The following is an 18,002-nucleotide window of genomic DNA, read 5'->3' on the forward strand; positions in this document are numbered from 1 at the left end:
ACTGGCAGGAGGAAAAGAGTCAGAATAAAGGGAACCTTTTCTGGTTGGCTGCCAGTGACGAGTGTTGTTCCAAAGGAGTCTGTGTTGGTGATGCACCATCAATAACTCTCAGAGACAGAAGGTGAACGATAAGCTTTTATTAGCAGCAAAATGGAGCACAGCATCTCAGAGACTGAGGGAGGAGCAGTGCCTCTAACCACCTTTATACAGGGGTCTGTGGGAGGAGCCACAGGAGCAGTCAGCAGAGGGGCATGTCCAGACAGGTATACATAGTTTACCACATTCATCCCCCCTTTAGGCTCAATGAGCCCCCTGATGCCCTATCCCGGGGAGCGTGTGCCAGCGCGCAGCTCGACCGGCTATATGCCCTCCATGCAGATCTTTGCCACCCGTGGGTCTCCCGACTTTACCATTTTGTGAAAGTCCGGAACCTGTCTTACTCCCTTGAGGAAATCAGGACGATGACCAGGGACTGCCAAGTCTGCGCTGAGTGCAAACCGCACTTCTACCGTCCTGAAAAGGCACAACTTATCAAGGCCACCCGCCCCTTTTAGCGACTGAGCGTCGACTTTAAGGGCCCCTTTCCCTCCACCGACCGCAATGTCTACTTTCTCGACATTAACGACGAGTACTCGTGGTTCCCCTTTGCCATCCCCTGCCCCGACACCACTGCCGCGTCCGTCATAAAAGCCCTGCGCCAGCTCTTCACTTTGTTCGGATATCCCTGCTATATCCCCAGTGATAGAGAGTCCTCAGTTATGAGTGACAAGCTGCGCCAGTACCTGCTGGCTAGGGGCATTGCTACTAGTAGGACCACGAGCTATAATCCCCGGGGGAATGGACAGGTGGAGAGGGAGAATGCCACAGTGTGGAAGGTCACACTCTTAGCCCTTAGGTCAAAGGGATTGCCAGTCTCTTGCTGGCAGGAGGTCCTCCCGCGGCACTCCACTCTATCTGCTCCCTGTTATGCACGTCCACCAATGCCACCCCTCATGAGTGACTCTTTTCTTTTCCCAGGAAGTCTGCCACTGGGACCACCCTACCGTCTTGGCTGATGTCCCCAGGGCCAGTGCTGCTCCGGAAATGTGTGAGGAGCAATAAATACTCCCCGATGGTCGAGAGGGTTCACCTACTTCATGCGAACCCCCAGTATGCCTATGTGGTCTTACCTGATGGGCGGGAGGACACAGTCTCCATTCGCGACCTGGTGCCCGCAGGAGCACCAGACCCCTACCCCAAACACTCCACGGTGATTACAAACCCCATACCCACTGATGTATATACCCACGAGACACCGCGCACACCAAGCCCTACACAGACTCCTCACGACACTCCCATACCGGGCGCCTCGCACACGTATAAGGGATTACTGACGCCTAACGGGCTGGCACCTCAAGTCAGGCCAGAGACAGCACAACCACTGTCACCTGTGCTATAGTCCACGACCATCCTATTTTTTTGCCCAGTCCAAACAATGACCACCTGGGCCCTCCAAGGACTTGTGCTTGGCTCAATGATCCCCTCCCTGAGCAGCCGCTGCACCTCTGATTGAATGAAGGCCCTGTCCCCCACGCTGTACCTCCTGCTTTTAGTTGCCACAGGCTTACAGTCAGGTTGGCGAACAGCGGTGGGGGAGGGACCTTGAGAGTGGAGAGGCTGCAAGTGGTGTCGGTAGCGCAGCTGTCGGCCTGGTGCTGGGTGGGATGTGTGGGTCGGTGTGTGTGTGTGGTCCGTAGCAGAGTATATGACGAAGTCCCATGAAACTGAGAATTTCTGACAGTGATTGGTGGGAGGGGCCCATCATACTCCATAGTCACACTTTTCAGGTGGCTCTGGAAATCAAGCCCCAGTAGCTCAGGGGCACACAGTTGAGGCATGACCAGTAACGCAAAGTCTCGATATTCTGTGCACTGCACCACCAATGTTGCTACACAACCCTCCCTGGATGTCTGTGGAATGTGATCCAGAAGCCATGGTGACCTTCTGGCTTACTGGCTGTGTCATGAGTCCACAGCGTTGCACCGTATCCGGGTGAATAAAACTCTCAGTGCTGCCCGTATCAAACAGGCATCTAGTCCTGTACCCCTCCACCAGGATGTCCATCATTGACCTTGCGAGCTGGTGTGGAGCGCTTTAGTCGAGGGTCATGGAGGCCAGAGTTGAATCGCCATCTTGGAGCCCGGTAAGCACCCGTGGGTCGGAGGCGGGGCGAGGTGGCGCCGACAAAGATGGCCACCCCCATGCCTCGCACGAGGCAGGCAGGCAAGATGGTGACCCCCATACCTCGCACGTGGCGCTGCTCGACCCCGCTCGCGGTTTAGACTTACAGACCTTGGCGAAGTGGCCTTCTTTTCTGCAGCTGGAGCAGGTAGCTTCTGGGGGCCGGGCAGCGTTTTCGGGGGTGCTTTTCAGGTCCGCAGAAGTAACACTGCACGGACTTGTGACCGGCAGCAGCCGTGGTCGACTCGCCGGCGGGTTGCAGGGACTTCACGGACACGCGACTGGCAGGAGCCGAGGTCGATTTGCCGGTGGGTTGCGGGGTCTGCAGCGTCCATGTGGCCGAGCGGAGATCACACGCCTGGAGAGCATCAGAGTTGTGCAGAGCAGTCTCCAGTATGTCAGCCAACTCGATCACCGAATGTAAGGTAAGATTGGCGTGTTCCAGCAGCCGCTGGCGCACGTACACTGACCTGATCCCCATAACGAAGACATCTCTTACTAACAGCTCCGCATGCTGTTCTGCCGTCAGTCCCCTGCAGTCACAGGCCCGCACGAGTGTCTGTAGGGCTCGGACAAACTCAGTGGTCGACTCTCCGGCCCGCTGCTGCCTCGTCGCTAAGCGATGTCTTGCGTAGACGGTGTTCACCGGCCGCTGGTATTATCTTTTGAGGGCATCCATCGCACCCTGGTAGTCCGTTTGGTCTCTGATCATGGAGTAGACCCTTGCACTGACTCTGGAGAGGAGAACCCTGCACATCGTGGCAGGGTCGGTCACATGAATCCCCTCCAGGTACGATTCGAAGCATGCCAGCCAGAGTTTGAAAGCATCGCCGGCTTCCTGGGATTGTTGGTTGAGATCCAATCGGCCTGGTCGTAAAATGCTCTCCATGTTTTAAAATTGCTGCTAATAAAATTGATGCACCATCAATAACTCTCGGAGACGGGAGCTGAACGATAGGCTTTTATTAGTAGAAAAACGGAGCACGGCATCTTGGAGTCTGAGGGAGGAGCAGTGCCTCCAATTGCCTTTATACAGGGGCCTGTGGGAGGAGCCACAGGAGCAGTCAGCAGAGGGGCATGTCCAGACAGGTATTCATAATTTACCACCGTTGGAAACCGTTTCCTTTTTCTGTCAATGATTTGGATGATGGAATTGATGGCATTGTAGTAAACTTTGCTGATGATGTGAAGAGAGGTGGAGGGGCAGATAGTTTTGAGGAAACAGAGAGGCTAAGGAAGGACTTAGACAGATTAGGAGAGTGTATTCCATCTGTCGAGAAGTGCATAGTCACATCTGTCTCCTCAACCTCTCCACTAACTGTTCTGCCACACCACCATTGTCATCCCTCCGCAACTCTGGTTTAAACCTCAGCACTCAGCATTAAAAACCTTACCACTAGAATATTAGTCCCCCTCTAATTCCAGTGCAAACCGTCCTTTCTGTACAGGTCTCACTTGCCTGGAAGAAGATCAATAATCCATAATTCTTATCCCTTCCCACCTATAGCAGCTCCTTAGCCAAATGTTAAACTGTATAATCTTCCCAGTTCTGACCACACTAGCATGTGGTGTGGGTAGCAATCCTGAGATCACAACCCTGGAGGTCCTGCCCTTTAACTTAGCACATAACTCCTTGAACTCCCTATGCAAAACCTCATCACTCATCCTACCCATGTCATTGGTACCTAAATGGTCATGACTTCACCCAAAATCCTGGGCCCTGGTACCCAGAAGGCAACATACCATCCGTTAATCTCGTTCTCACCCACAGAACCTCCTGTCTGTTCCCCTAAATAATAAATCCCCTTCCTTCCCCTTCCCATCTGAGTCACAGAGGCAGACAAGTGCCAGACCCCCGACCACTGTGATTTTCCTCTGTTCGGTCAACACCCCAGCAACAGTATATCTTTTGTTGAGGGGAATGCAACGGGAGTAATCTGCACTGACTCCTTAATCCCTTTACTCTATCTGAGTGTCACCCAGCTTTCCTGTACTGCATCTTGGATGTAACTATCTCTCTACAGTCTAGCGCTCCGGGGGGGTGGGGGGGGGGAGCGTGGTCACAGCCCGTCCCAGCATTCCTAGTGACAAGTGCTGTTTATTGTTCTTGTTTTAAAATGCTTTTGTGAGATTATGATGGGATGTTCAAGTTCATTTATTGTTACATTTTAGCTTAGGTTATACAGTTATTCACATGTGTGTTTGAGGGCCACCCTGACTGTAACCGGGGTGTTTAATAATCACCTCCCCTGTCCATATGTGACTGAGTAGGTTCTCTCCCAGGTTCTTGGTGCCTGGTCTGTTTTTGTGTTTGTCTCAATAAGAGTTGAGAAAAATGGGCTTTTCTTGTCTGTCATCATGGACTGAATACTTGCCCGATTGGTGTCAGGAGTGAAATTAGAAATTGTAGGCAAGATTGAAGAGAAATAACATTACATGGAGCTCCTTATGCTCAGGGAATGTCGAATGGTCATGCAGTATACCTCCCCTGCATCCCCATGCCGGACTCCCAAAGATGGGGTACTGACTCAGAGAGACAACCTGGGAACTGAGAATTGTGCCTTTCCAGGGAACCCCAATGGGGTGAACATACCTATGCACCCCAAACTGAGGGACATGGTGGAGTGCACCACCCCACCTCCCCCACAGGCCCACGCCAGGGAGCCCAAGATGCTGCAGTCGTGGGAGGATGGGCAACATGGCAGATGCTGCTGGAGCAACAGGAAGACCAACAGGCCTCAGCAATTCACACCACAAGGTCAACCCTGAAGCTCCCCAGATACAATGGAGCCAGCCACCTGGAGCCTTTCCTGGTGCAAGACAAACTTGCCGCACAACACAACGGTGGGTGCCCTGCTGTGACAGCGGTGCAGCTTGCGCTGGTGCTGGAGGAGGACGACCTGTGGGCCCTTCTTGACCTGATGCCAGCTGAGCAGTGTGAATACAGGGCTCTCAGCAGCACTGGAGCGGTGTTTCGGGCAGAGGTCATTGGAGGAAGCAATAAGGTAAGAAATGAGCATCAGACGGTGCCACTGTACTCAGCAAAGCTACCCCCACTTTCCGTGAAGAGCTTGCCTTCCAAACCTTTCCAAAAGAAGCTGATGCATTCGCCTGACATCACCATTGTCTCTTGCTGGACGAAGCGGAAAGGGCAGAAGTAATTTTAGCCCCCCAAAGTGCAGCAGCATCGCCCCACAAACTGTGAGCCCAGGCCTGTGTCAGCAAGGCGGAGGAGGAGATTGATGTGGAGGAGCCCGTGAAACAGGTCTGACCAGCGTCGGTCCTGTCACGTGTCACACAGCAATCTGTGCTACCGGTGTGGCGAGGCAGGCCGTGTGACTCGGGGCTGCTGCGGAAAGAGCAGCAAACCTCAGCCCAGTGCAACCACTGGGAAACGCAGAGTGTGCAGTGCTGTCAAGTCCCTCCATTGCCATCTCTCCAGGTGGTCCATTTTGGTGAAGAGGAAGGCTCATACGTGGACTGCATGGTGGAGGCTATCAGGCGCCATGTGCAAGTGGACATGGGGTAAATTATCACCATCAACCATCCCTGTGTTCTCCCCAACACGGAACAGCCATCCCTGCCTGGGTGGACAGTGATGGCGGTCCAGCTTGCTACGGTCACCGGCGGCTGTGCGGTGATTAGAGGGAAGAGGAGGTGCATATCGCAGTGGGAAAAACACAGTGGAGCATGAGGTGTGGCTTGCCGACATCTGGGAGCCCTGCACCATTGGCCTGGACCTGCTGTCCCACTGGGTGGGCCCATGTGGAAGTGTCGGGGCAATTCTCTTCCTCAGTGCTGAAGTTGTGGCTCTCCGGCAGGGCAATACCAGAAAGCAGATTGGGCTGTTGCTATGTGGCTTCAGATTTCTCTAAACTGACTGCACAAATATTTGGTTTGCAATAAGTTTTCATCATTCTCCAACTTATTTCCCTACTCCTTAATAAAAATAACGAAAGAGCAGGGAATGCTCTATCAGACAAGCAGCATCAGTGAAGAAAGAAACAGACAAACACATTGAATCATGCTGACTGCGATTGATGTTTGCCATTAGAACAATCAGCATTCAGATGTTCAGACTGAAATAACTCTTACAGACTCCAGGATTGCCACAACAGGTTTCATCATGAGGCTCAGTCTTCCATCAGGGAATCAAACCTGGATCCTGTATCAGATGTGATCGAGCCAACAATCGGAAATGCAATAGGTGTTTGGGCACAGATCTAGGAAATGAAGGGGAAGATGCTAAACCTCTTTAAACATATGCAGCTTTTAATTACCTCCAAGTATGTTATGAGTTTGGATTAACTTTACACTGTATTTATTTTAAATGGTTTAATCTTTATTTTGTTAATTACAAATGTTTGTATTTAATTAAAGAGTTTTATATATATATTTAATTGCTTGCCTCTTTCATGGGCATTTGATGGCAGGAATTGTTGTACTATACTGCCTGAGTCACTCACTTTCCCGACCTTGTTGTTACAGTCAAGGATCCAGAGGCCCTCCGCAACTGTCAGAAACTGGAGGGAATGTAGGCAGCATTCTGGACAAGAAAGATCCAACGCAAATTTTCACCTTAAGATCACCAACAAAGTATGTGATTATCTGTGAATACCATTTTTCCTGTGCTATCCTCATGGTTCTTGATTCTCTTAATGTGGAGAAATCTACCCATTTATCTTTTGAATGCAGTCTCTGTCCAACTGAACATTCACAGCCCTCTGGGTATGGAATTTCAAAAGCTCGCAACCTTCTGAGTGAATAAAATTTCTCCTAAATAGTCAATTCATTTTTTGGAGACTGTGGCTCCTGATTCTAGGCTTCTCAGCCAAAAGAAAGATCTTTCCTGTATTATACTTACGAAGCCTTGAAATAATTCTGTAAGTTTCACGGAGGGCTCCCATTCTTCTAATCTATCAAAAATAGGAGAGAGTCAAATTAATCTTCATGCACTTCCTCTGTGGCAAGTACATCTTTCCTTAGGTAAGGGGACCAGAGTTGTATAGAATATACCGCATCTCAATAAGACACTAAACAAAATTTTCCTACTCTTGTACTGAAATGGTGATGTAAAAGCACAACTAGTTATGAAAAAAAACCCTGCATCTTCACTCTGTGGTAACTGCTCTGGGGGCACTCTTGTCTAAGTAGCTGAACACATTGGCAAGGTCTTGATAGCTCCCAGTGTGCTGTTCTACTGGTGCCTGTGCTGGAATTGGAGAGGAAAGGGAGTTGGGGTACCTGTCGCCATGTCTGAATAGCTCCAAACATATGGGGGAGGATGGCTGAGCGGCTTAGAGTCCTGGTATGCTGTGGATTCTGAATGTTAATCAGGAGTCCCAATTGATAATTGTTGTCGTTAGTGAGTGCTGGAGACAATGATACCAATGTGTGCAGGTGGTTCTGTGTTCACGTCTTTTAGACCACAAAGCCATTAGAAGCAGAATTAAACCATTCAGCCCATTACGTCTGCTTCGCCAATCAATCATTGTTGATTTTATTCAATGCCATCTTTGTGCCTTCTCCACACAGCCCATTACCTCCTTGAAAATCAGGAATCTATCAATTTCTGTCTTAAATACCCCCAATAACCTGGCCTCAACAGCTTCTGTGGCAATGAATTCCACAGATTCATTGAAGAAATTCCTCCTCATCTCTGTAGACATTCCAATTCAGATTCACTTTCAGATTTATTTATTTATCACATCTATGCTGAAACACATCAATGAGAACGTTGTTTGCACTTACAACCAACGCCACCTAAGGATTTGCTGAGGGCAGTTCTCAAGTATCACCACACACTCCAGCGCCAACATAGCATGCCCACAATGCTCAGCAGGGTAACACAGATCTCAACAAGCAACAGAGCAACAGCAAAATAGGCCCCTTTCCTCCATCCCACCCACCCACAGACACAGACAATCCACCAACTCCAAGACAGGCCTCTAGTCTTCAGGCTTCAGCCATTGGGCTATGACCTTCACACTTGCGATCAACCTTCAGGCTTCTATCTTCAGTATTGATCCCCAGACTAACCAATGATGAGGCTACAAACCCCAGGCTGAATAATTCACTAGTCCTCATGCCTCATCGTGCCTCCTGCTCGGATAGACATCTGATCCTAAGACCCAGTGACTTGGAACAGCCCGCCATGCACTGATGTCCATTGTCACCCATCCACATTGCTAGCCTTTGAGCGTGGACTACAGATGGCTTTTGTCCCATGTTCACATCTTTGACCTTCGTAAGTGGAGTGTGGGACGAAGGCCTAAACTCCAGCCTGACATTTAACTCTTCCACATCTTTATTCATAAACCCTAATCTGACCTCTAACTCCAACACGTCCCTGTCCCTACACCAAACCAGACTGCTAACTCCCCCTGCTGTCACCAAAACCATCCCCATGAACTTAAAAAACAAGTCTGAGCCATGCCCTCCATGGAGGCTGCAGCTCAGCACCATCTTAACCAGAAGATTCTGTTCTAAATCTATCCTAAAAGACCAGAAGACTGTTCTAAGGAGTTGTTCTTTTATTCTGAGGCTATGCCCTCAGAATCTAGACTCTCCTATTAAAGGAAACATACACTCTATGCCCACTTCTATCACATATGTGAGGTAAGTACAATTTTCCTGCACCACTCTTGCCACTGACTTATTAGTTACCACCCCCCCCTGTGCCATTTCATGATTATTCTGATTGGTACCCTGATGCCCCAGGAGCAGGTGACCTGTTTTCTCCCCCTGAGCAATTGCAATCTGGAAGTGACAAGTACCTTCTAGTGAAGAGGTGCAGGTTTGGCTTTAATGGCACTGGTGAAGCTAGCTGATGTGAAGGCTAGTTTTCTGTTAGGAGTTGCTATTGGCTGCATGGACAATGAACTTAATGAGATAAGGACATTAATTATACGATTAAACTTGCCTTGGGTCAAACTATAACAGGTTATTTGTACATTCCTTTAAATGCTTTCCTTTCAATCTTATTACTTTCCTACAAAGCTTTAAGAGATGAGTGATTGGCAAATAGCTAGCAGCAAGCATTAATAACCTCACACAATCATTCCTACACTGAGAACAAATTTAATGAATTTCCATTAAACTTTTTTTTATTGTTGATGCTTGACACTGCTGTCTCAATCTGTGTTCTGTGAAACTATAAATTTAGCTGTTCAGAATTAAAACTCAGTTAGTACAACATAGTGAAATAGTTTGGGTTATTGGATCAATTTCACAAAGAGCGAAGGATTATTAAAGTTGATATTATCAGTTTTGTTCTTCTGCTTCTACCTTTAACAGAAATACAAGCAATCACAAAGTAATTAAATTTTAAAAGTGAACAACATTAATCTCCATTGGAGAAGGAGGTTGACAGCTGGATTTTTACAAGTAGTACAGTGTAGGTGACATTAAAGGATTTCCTGCTTTACAAGGAGATGAAAGTGACTGCTTGTCAACTTTATGGAAGAATCAATATAAGGAGCTATTTTATCTTTCCTGTGTAATATCTGTTAACTCTTTCAAAACATTGTGATTGCTTGTTTAAAGGAAGCTTCAGTCATTCAATCAAAAATAAGATTCATATTTTTATGTTCTGAATTATAAGAGAGGTGTACCTTTGCAATTATATCTCCCTCAGCACTAAAGGTTTGGGAAGGATCACAATTATATCAAGGGTTTTGGTGTTCTCTGACATTTTGCATTAAATAGCCACATTTAGCAGTTATGGAAAAATACAACTGCATAATTCTGAAGAAAAAGCAGAGATACTGAAAGAACTCATACAGACAAGCAACACAGTGGAAAAAAAACACCTGTTAATATTACAGCTTAAATGAAAAAAAATGGGCTGTTTTTTCATTTGGGCTGTTTTTGAACTACAAATATGTCCACGATGTCATCACTTCCGGGTCCGCTCTTTATTTTTGTTCCTCTTCCGGGTGCAAGAGTTTATAATTTGGTTAACCCTTTTTATACCAAAGGGTTGATTTTAGAAATATGGCTCAGACCATTAATTTTGTGTCTTGGAATACTAATGGGTTAAACCATCCGATTAAACAAAAGAAGATTTTCAAAGTATTCCAAAGACTTAATGCTCATATCATTTTTGTACAAGAAACTCATGTGAGGAAGGAGGACAATTATTGCTTTTTTAGGTTTTGGCAGGGTCAACAGTACCATTTGAATTCGAATGCCAAAGTAAAAGGAGTTTCAATTTTTATTGACTCTTCTATTGCATTTGTCCAACATGATATCTTTTCGGATCTGAATGGTAGATTTTTGTTAATTACGGGCTTATTTTGTAATAAAAAGATTGCTATGGTTAATATTACAGCTTAAAGTCTGTTAATCAGAATTGGACTTCCTAATTTTGATAAAAATTTGATATGATACACTAAACTGCTTTCTCTTTCCAAGGGTGTTGCTTGACTGGCTGAATTTTTTCAGCATTTTTGTTTTTATTTGGGTCATACTTACATTCTGTCGTATAATTTATGTACTGACTTTTGCAAAAGGTCCCAAAGGTAGTAGAAATCTCTCCCTGACTCCCCTCGGATTAATTCAAGTTATTGCATAGAACACCCAGTGATACCAGCTTCAGCCTGATTAACAGACGTGGATCTCTTCAACTCTTGCAGGATGACAAGTTTTCCATTAACCTAGTGGCTGTAGTCCCTGAAAATAAAGCACATTTTGTTATTAGCTGAAGATAGGTCTCTTCCTCACATTATTTTTGATTCACACTAGCTTTTGATTCCCATGTTATACTTCCCTTAACTTTCCTAGCTGGCAACTTCTACTTCTACCACATTATACACCTGTACAGATTTATAGTGAAATCTTTGTTTAAGGACCTTCAGAAATGAGGGGAGATTAGAGTGGATAGCTCTGAACTTTCTGATGTAGGGATTTTATGAAAGAGATTAGGGAGATCGTAAATAGATATTTTGCATTTTTTTATTTACTTGGGAGGTAGACACAGTGTCTAGTGAACTGATATAAAAAACTAACAAGTTCATGTACCATAAAGGAGGTGCTTGCTGTCTTGAGGCAAATTAGGAAGGATATGTCCCCAAGGCCTGACAAGATGTTCCCCTGTTTTGAAATTGCAGGGGCCCTGGCAGAGATATTTAAAATGTCCTTAGCAAAAGGTGAGATGCCAGAGTACTGGAGGACTTTTTTCAAGTATAATTCATAAAATTGTACGTGAGCCCGATGTCAGTAGTGGGTACACTGTTGGAAGGTATTTTAACGGACAGGAATTATGAGTATTTGGATAGACAGGTCTTGATTTGGGATAATCAACATTGCTTCATACATGGTATGTCATGCCTAACCAAACTTAAACAGCTTTTTGAGGAGGGTACGTGGAAAGCTGATGAAGGCAAGGCAGTGGATGTTGCCTACATGGACTTTAGCAAGGCCTTTGACAGGTTTCTGCATGGGAAACTGGTTCAGAAGGTTCAGCTGCTTGGCATTCAAGATGAGGTAGTAAATTAGATTCAATTTAGCTTCATGGGAAAAACGTGGTAGGAGATGGTTGCCTCTCTGACTGGAGACCTGAGACTAGTGAGTGCCAGAGGGATTGGTGCTGGGTCATTGTTGTTTGTTATCTATATCTGGATATAATGTAGTAAACTGGATCAACAAATTTGTGGGTAACTGCAAGATGGGGACACAGTGGAGAGCAAAAAAGGCTATTAAAGCTTGCAGTGGGTGTACACAAGCTGGAAAATGGCTGAAAAATATAACAGATGAAATGTAATGCAGACAGGTGCAAGGTATTGTACTTTGGGAAGACAAATTAAGGTAGGACATACATAGTGAATGGTAGGGCACTGGGAGGTGCAGTTGAACAGAGGGATCTGTGAATACTGATCCATAATTCCTTGAAAGTAGCATTACAGGATCATAAAGAAAGCTTTTGGCACATTAGCCTTCATGATCAGAGTGTTGAGTACAGGAGTTGGGGTGTTATGTCGAAGCTATTATATATAAGATATTAGTAAGGCCAAATTTAGAGTAATGTGTGCAGTATTGACCATCTACCTACAGGAAAGATATCAATAAGATTGAAGGAGTACAGAGAAAATTTACAAGGATGTTGCCAGGACTTGAACACTTGAGTTAAAGGAAAAGGTCTTTATTTCCTGGAGTATCGGAGAATGAAGAGATAATTGATAGAGGTATGCAAAATTACGTGGGGTATAGATATAGTAAATGTAAGCAGGCTTTTTCCATTGAAGTTAAGTGAGTCTAGAACGATAAGTCATAGGTTAAGGGTGAAAGGTAAACTATTTGAGAGGAACTTCTAGTGATGAATAAAGCTAGAGAGAATAGATCTCTAGTACGAGGTAAAAGATTTAGAGAGGATCTGAGGGAGATATTTTTCACCTAAACAGTAGTGAATAACTGGAATCCACTGCCAGAGAGAGAGAGGTGGAAGTAGAGGGTTGTTGACAGCATTTAAAAGATTACATGATGAGCACTTGAATCACCTATGCATTAAATGTAATGAGGTAAGTTCTGGAAGATGGGCTTTATGTGGATGAGTGCCCGGTGGTTGAAATGGATATAATGGGCAATGGGTTGTTTCCATTCTGTAGGGCTCTACCATTCCATGATTGTTGAGCTTAGCACTGAGGTATTCTTTGTAAGAGGCTGACAAAGCCAGCCAAGGCAGGAACACAGAAGTACACTGATGCAAGCTGAGGGAACTTAGTTTTTAAAAATGCTGCAGTTCCTAATCTGCCTAGCTGCAGGCAGAAGCAGCTGGAGACCCAAATCTGGGAAGATCTGTGAAACAAGCATAACTGCAGCTTTTCTTCTTGACCAAACTGCAGATGGAACGTGTAATTGAATTCAAAGGAAGATCAGGCCTTCTAGAGAAGCAATCTACTCTCTCCGCATATGAAAATATGAAAACCAATTTAGACCTTATTATGTTCTGAGGAATGGACACAACATTCTTTTCTAATCTGGCTGGTAGAATAGACCTGATCCTAATGTCTATTTAAAACATTTTCCTGCAAAGTTTGCATTTGCATTTTCCTGCAAAGTTTCTCTCATGAGCAGGTGACTACTAGTATATAGTAACTTTGTAAAGTCAGTTATTGTTGTCACATGTACCGTGGTACATGAAACATAGATCATAGAAAGCCTACAGCACAATATGGGCCCTTCGGCCCACAGAACTGTGCTGAAGATGTCCCTACCTTAGAAATTACCTAGGGTTACTCATAGCCCTCTATTTTTCTAAGCTCCATGTATCTATCCAGGAGTCTTTTAAAAGATCCTATCATATCTGTCTCCACCACTGTCGCCAGCAGCCCATTCCATGCTCTCACCACTCTCTGCGTAAAAAAAACTTATCCCTGACATCTCTGTACCTACTTCCAAGCATCTTAAAACTGTGCCCTCTCGTGCTTGCCGTTTCAGCCCTGGGAAAAAGCCTCTGACTATCCACACGATCAATTGTGTAATAAAAAAGTTGGTTTTGCATGCCATCCACACAGATCATTTCATCACATCAGTGCATTGAGGTAGTACAAGGGAAAAGCAATAACTGATTGCAGAATATAGTGTTACAGTTATAGAGGAAGTACAGTGCAGGCTGATAATAAGGTGCAATGTAGACATAAGGTCCAGTCAGTAATCTTATTACAATGGGACAGAAGCGGCCTTTGAGTCTGGCGATATGTGTTTTCATGTTTTACATCTACTGTCCAGTGGGAAATGGGAGAATGGGGAATATCCTGGATGGATAGGTTCTTTGATTTTGCCAGTTGCTTTACTGAGGCAGTCAGAAATGTAGATAAAGTCCGCGGAAGGCAGGTTGATTTTCGTGGTGTGCTGATCTGTGTCTACAACTCCGCAGTTTCTTGCACTCCCAGTCACTGTCTTTGCAATTCCAAGCTGCCATGCATCCAGTTAAGATGTCTTCCTTGTGTATCTGTAAGAATTGGATTATTGGTATAGCATATACTTGTTACCTTGCCAGTCCTCTGCCAGTGTCCACTCATTCAAAGCAGTCAAATCGGTTCATCTAGTGATAGAAGATAACACTGCTTGAAGTTGACAAAAAGAGCAAATAAACCTTACTGCCCCACTAACACACACAAGAAGCACATGTGTTATTGCATACAGCATGAAAGTGAGTTTTAAAAATACTTTTTATTTAAAGTTCCAAAAGGTGTGGAACTTGACTATCTTGACTATTTTCATAATTCCCATTTAGATTAAGAGTGCTTTTTTCTTTTGCATTTAAATCGCTTGCTTCTAGCTTCTTACAGTTAAGGTAATTTTTTGATGTGTGAACATGTTATAGTTTAAGTAGTAGGAAATATACTTTCTTTTTATAAATACAACTCTGTGGTGATAAAAGTTTTGATTAACTTTTTTATATATTGTAAGGTTGGCTTGGAGTTGGGTAGTGGGAGGTTGGGGTGGTAACTAACTCTATATGATTCTACTATGGGTGCTTTCTTAATTGTTATGAACTGGTATATTTGATTTATTTGTTTTGCACGGTATAAACATCTTTTTTACTTTTTTTTGTTTTGTCACATTGTAGAAACTCAAAAAATTAATTAAAATATTATTATTAAATTAATGACATCAGGTTTCAGATTATCCTGATCCAAACTTGGACACATTTGAATCCTCTTGGATTGAGAAATAATAGAAGATTGGACTGAAACCGAGCTCCTGGTGTCTCCTGTACTTTAAGCACCAAGAACAGCAGTCGAACCCTTGCTTTCTGTGGTGTGCTCTTATTAAGATACTGGTGCTGCAGGGGGTACACAAGTACCTGGGCATTTGAAGGTGAGAGGATAGAGGGGATGAAGCTTCAGCATCTGAGTCTCAGAAATGTGATATTTTAAAGCCACTTCTGAGCAAAAACCAAGCGTGAGTTGGATACAGCTTTGCTAAAAATGCTTGAATATCATTTTCAAAGTGCAGGCACGAATGTTCTTGTCACTGAGAAACTTGGCATTCATGTGTCCCCATCTCAGCTGGGCTGCCATCAAAACTCTAAGCCATGTTAACCCTAAACATGACTATTTCAGAGCACTGACAGAAACATGACCAAATCTAATATCATGATTTCAGACTAAAGGCTGAGCCTTAGCAAATGAATCTTATCAAATAGAGTCTATAATTAGTGCAATAATGAGAGACACAGTCTTGGAAATGTTAATGTTTATACCTTAGTTAGGATGAAATCCATTATATTCTCTTCAAAAATGCAGACAAATTGAGAGCTGCTCTCATTCCAACAGCCCTTGTGATAAAGGGCTGGTTATCTTGGGGAAGTACATCAAGCAAGCAGAATGGAAATGGTGCAATAGAAGTAAGGAGATAAGAGGAGAAAATCAATTGTATAAGACTGACATGCAGAATTAATTGAAGTATTTTCCCATTTCAAGTACAATTGTAATTGTGAAACGTATTAAATTTTAATTCAAAATACAAGAAATTCAAAGATGATATATTTCAACTTCAGTAACAGGCCCAACTAGTTCATGCTGAGCAAGATTCCCAACCAAGCTAATCCCAGTTTTCTGGTTTGGCCCTTATCCCACTATATCTTTCTTATCGATGTACCTTTCCAAGTGCCTTTTCAATGTTGTAGATGTGCCTTCCTCAACCATTCTTCTGGCAATTCATTTCAGATATACAATTCTCTTTAGGTGCTGAATCCCCAAACTTGGGAAAAGAACCATGTGCGTTTACCCTATCTATGCCCTCATGATTTTATAAGGGGAAATTGGATAGGCTGAGTTTCTTTTTCTTGAATTAGAGGAGGCTGAGGGATGATCTAATAGAGGAATTCAAAATCATGAGGAAGATGAATAGGGTATATCATAAGAATCTTTTTCCCAATGGTAGGTGTGTCTAAGTGAAGAGGACATGGGGTTCTGAGGAGGGTTTCTTTTCACACAAAGAGTGGAATTTGGAATAGTGAAGACAGATAAATTCACAAAATTTAAGAAGCAGCTAGACAAGCTGGTATGGGAACACCAATCCCTTTGAGCAGAAAATCCTACAAAAGGTAGTAGACTCAGCCCAGTACATTATGGGTAAAACCCTCCCAACCAATGAACATATCTACATAATACATTGCCATAGGAAAACAACATCCATTATCAAAGATCCTCACCACCCAGGCCAGGCTCTTTTCTTGCTTCTGCCATCATGTAGAAGGTACGTGCCTCAAGATTAGCACCATTAGCAAGTTATTACCCTTCAGTCATCAGGCTCTTGAACAAACTACACCCGTTTAACAATTCTTTCATCTTGTTATTTCATGCTCATTATTTATTGCAATTTATTTATATCTACATTTGCACTGTTTGTTCCTGTTTACAGTTGTTATTCGATAGATTGCTAAGTATGCCCATAGAAGAAGAACTTCACGGTTGTATGTGGTGACATGTATGTACTCTGATAATAAATTTTACTTTGAACTTTGACAAGCACTTGAATCATCAAGGCATAGAAGACTATGGACCTAATGTGGTTAACTGGGATTAATGTGGATGAGTGTAACAAATAGCATGAATATTGAGAACCAAAGGGCCAGTTTCTGCACTGTACAACTGAGTTGTGAAAAGAGGCAGCAACTTGCCTACACAGCCGCTGCTGTCAGAGAGGGGTGTAGATAGCTGCTACGGTGTGGAAGGAGGGTGTTTCGGGAACCAAATGGTCAATCGGGCTGGTTAGTTCTGGATTTTACTGAGGTGCTTTAATCTTGCTGGAGCTGTACCTACCCAGTGAAGTGCAATGTATTAAACTGTAGTCCTGACACATATGTTGTGGGAAGACTATAGAATATGGAAGGAAAATAATCCCCATGAAATGTTCAATCTTCAAACACATCTTGTAGGCACAGCATTATGTATTGTGTTGGACTGTTTTAGGCCAATAACTATTGATCATGAAGGAGAAGTGGTTATATTCTCATTGCCTGGCATCATGTGTTGCACAAATTATTTAATGGTGCATGGGTAAATAATGTTTGGGTCTTTGGTATGTGTAATAGTTTAATGCTTTATTATCTAGAGAGAAATTGGGCATTGCGCAAGCTTAATCAAACGTTCCCATCTCTGGTCTTAAGCTAAAGAGAAATGTAAAGCAAACAAACAACATTGAGTCTGGAGGATTTTTGCAGTAAAGTCCTGAAGGTGAGATTGTCAATATTATTAGTTGATAAACATCAACAAATCTGAATTATATTTGGGCAGGGAGTAACTCCAATTGGTGCAGAGTTTTGCCTTTTTATTCTCATTGATCATTGTTTCTCCTAGGATTCTCTAATGCCTTAGTCAAGTTTTGCTTTGATGTTACATCAGTCACTATTCTTTACTGGATGGACAAAAGCCACAATGAGGCCAGAGCTATAAAAACATAAACTGAGCAATGTTGAACAGATCAGTAAATACTGTTTGATAGAATTATCAAATATACAACAAGGTCCCAGTGCAGTTCAATGGGAGTGAGCAGTTTCAAAGTTTTTGCCATTGCCTAGATGGGCCAAAGGGACTGCCTCTGTACTTCTCTAAGATTCAATGACTATTACTGCTGATGACTGAGTGTAGACTAAAGGGAATTTGTCCTCACTTTCTGAACTGGGGATATGTGGGCATGTTACCACATTGCTTGGTAGACGGCAATGCTGAATAGGCCGATAGAGAGAACATAGCCCTTAATTAAAGCCTGTGCTTTCTCCCTTACTTAGTGTAATATCAACATCAATAGCACTGATCTTCATAGATTGCTCA

General features: G+C 44.0%; 1 long non-coding RNA gene across 6 annotated transcripts in view; it reads right to left on the reverse strand.

Annotated features, from left to right (window-relative positions):
• Positions 1-210: 210 nt before the first annotated feature.
• Positions 211-18,002, reverse strand: part of LOC132399753 (uncharacterized) — a 31,882-nt gene continuing 14,090 nt past the window's right edge. For 5 of the 6 annotated variants that reach the window (XR_009514064.1, XR_009514059.1, XR_009514060.1 and 2 more), the window contains exons 3-6: positions 14,211-14,263; positions 10,696-10,893; positions 7,085-7,136; positions 211-6,443 (exon numbers count right to left, since the gene is read on the reverse strand). This is a non-coding gene — a long non-coding RNA (uncharacterized LOC132399753). The remainder of the gene's footprint in view (positions 6,444-7,084; positions 7,137-10,695; positions 10,894-14,210; positions 14,264-18,002) is intronic. The other variant, XR_009514062.1, reaches the window with a different exon arrangement.

This window comes from Hypanus sabinus, chromosome 9 (genome assembly GCF_030144855.1).
Source record: "Hypanus sabinus isolate sHypSab1 chromosome 9, sHypSab1.hap1, whole genome shotgun sequence".
Lineage (NCBI taxonomy): Eukaryota > Metazoa > Chordata > Chondrichthyes > Myliobatiformes > Dasyatidae > Hypanus > Hypanus sabinus.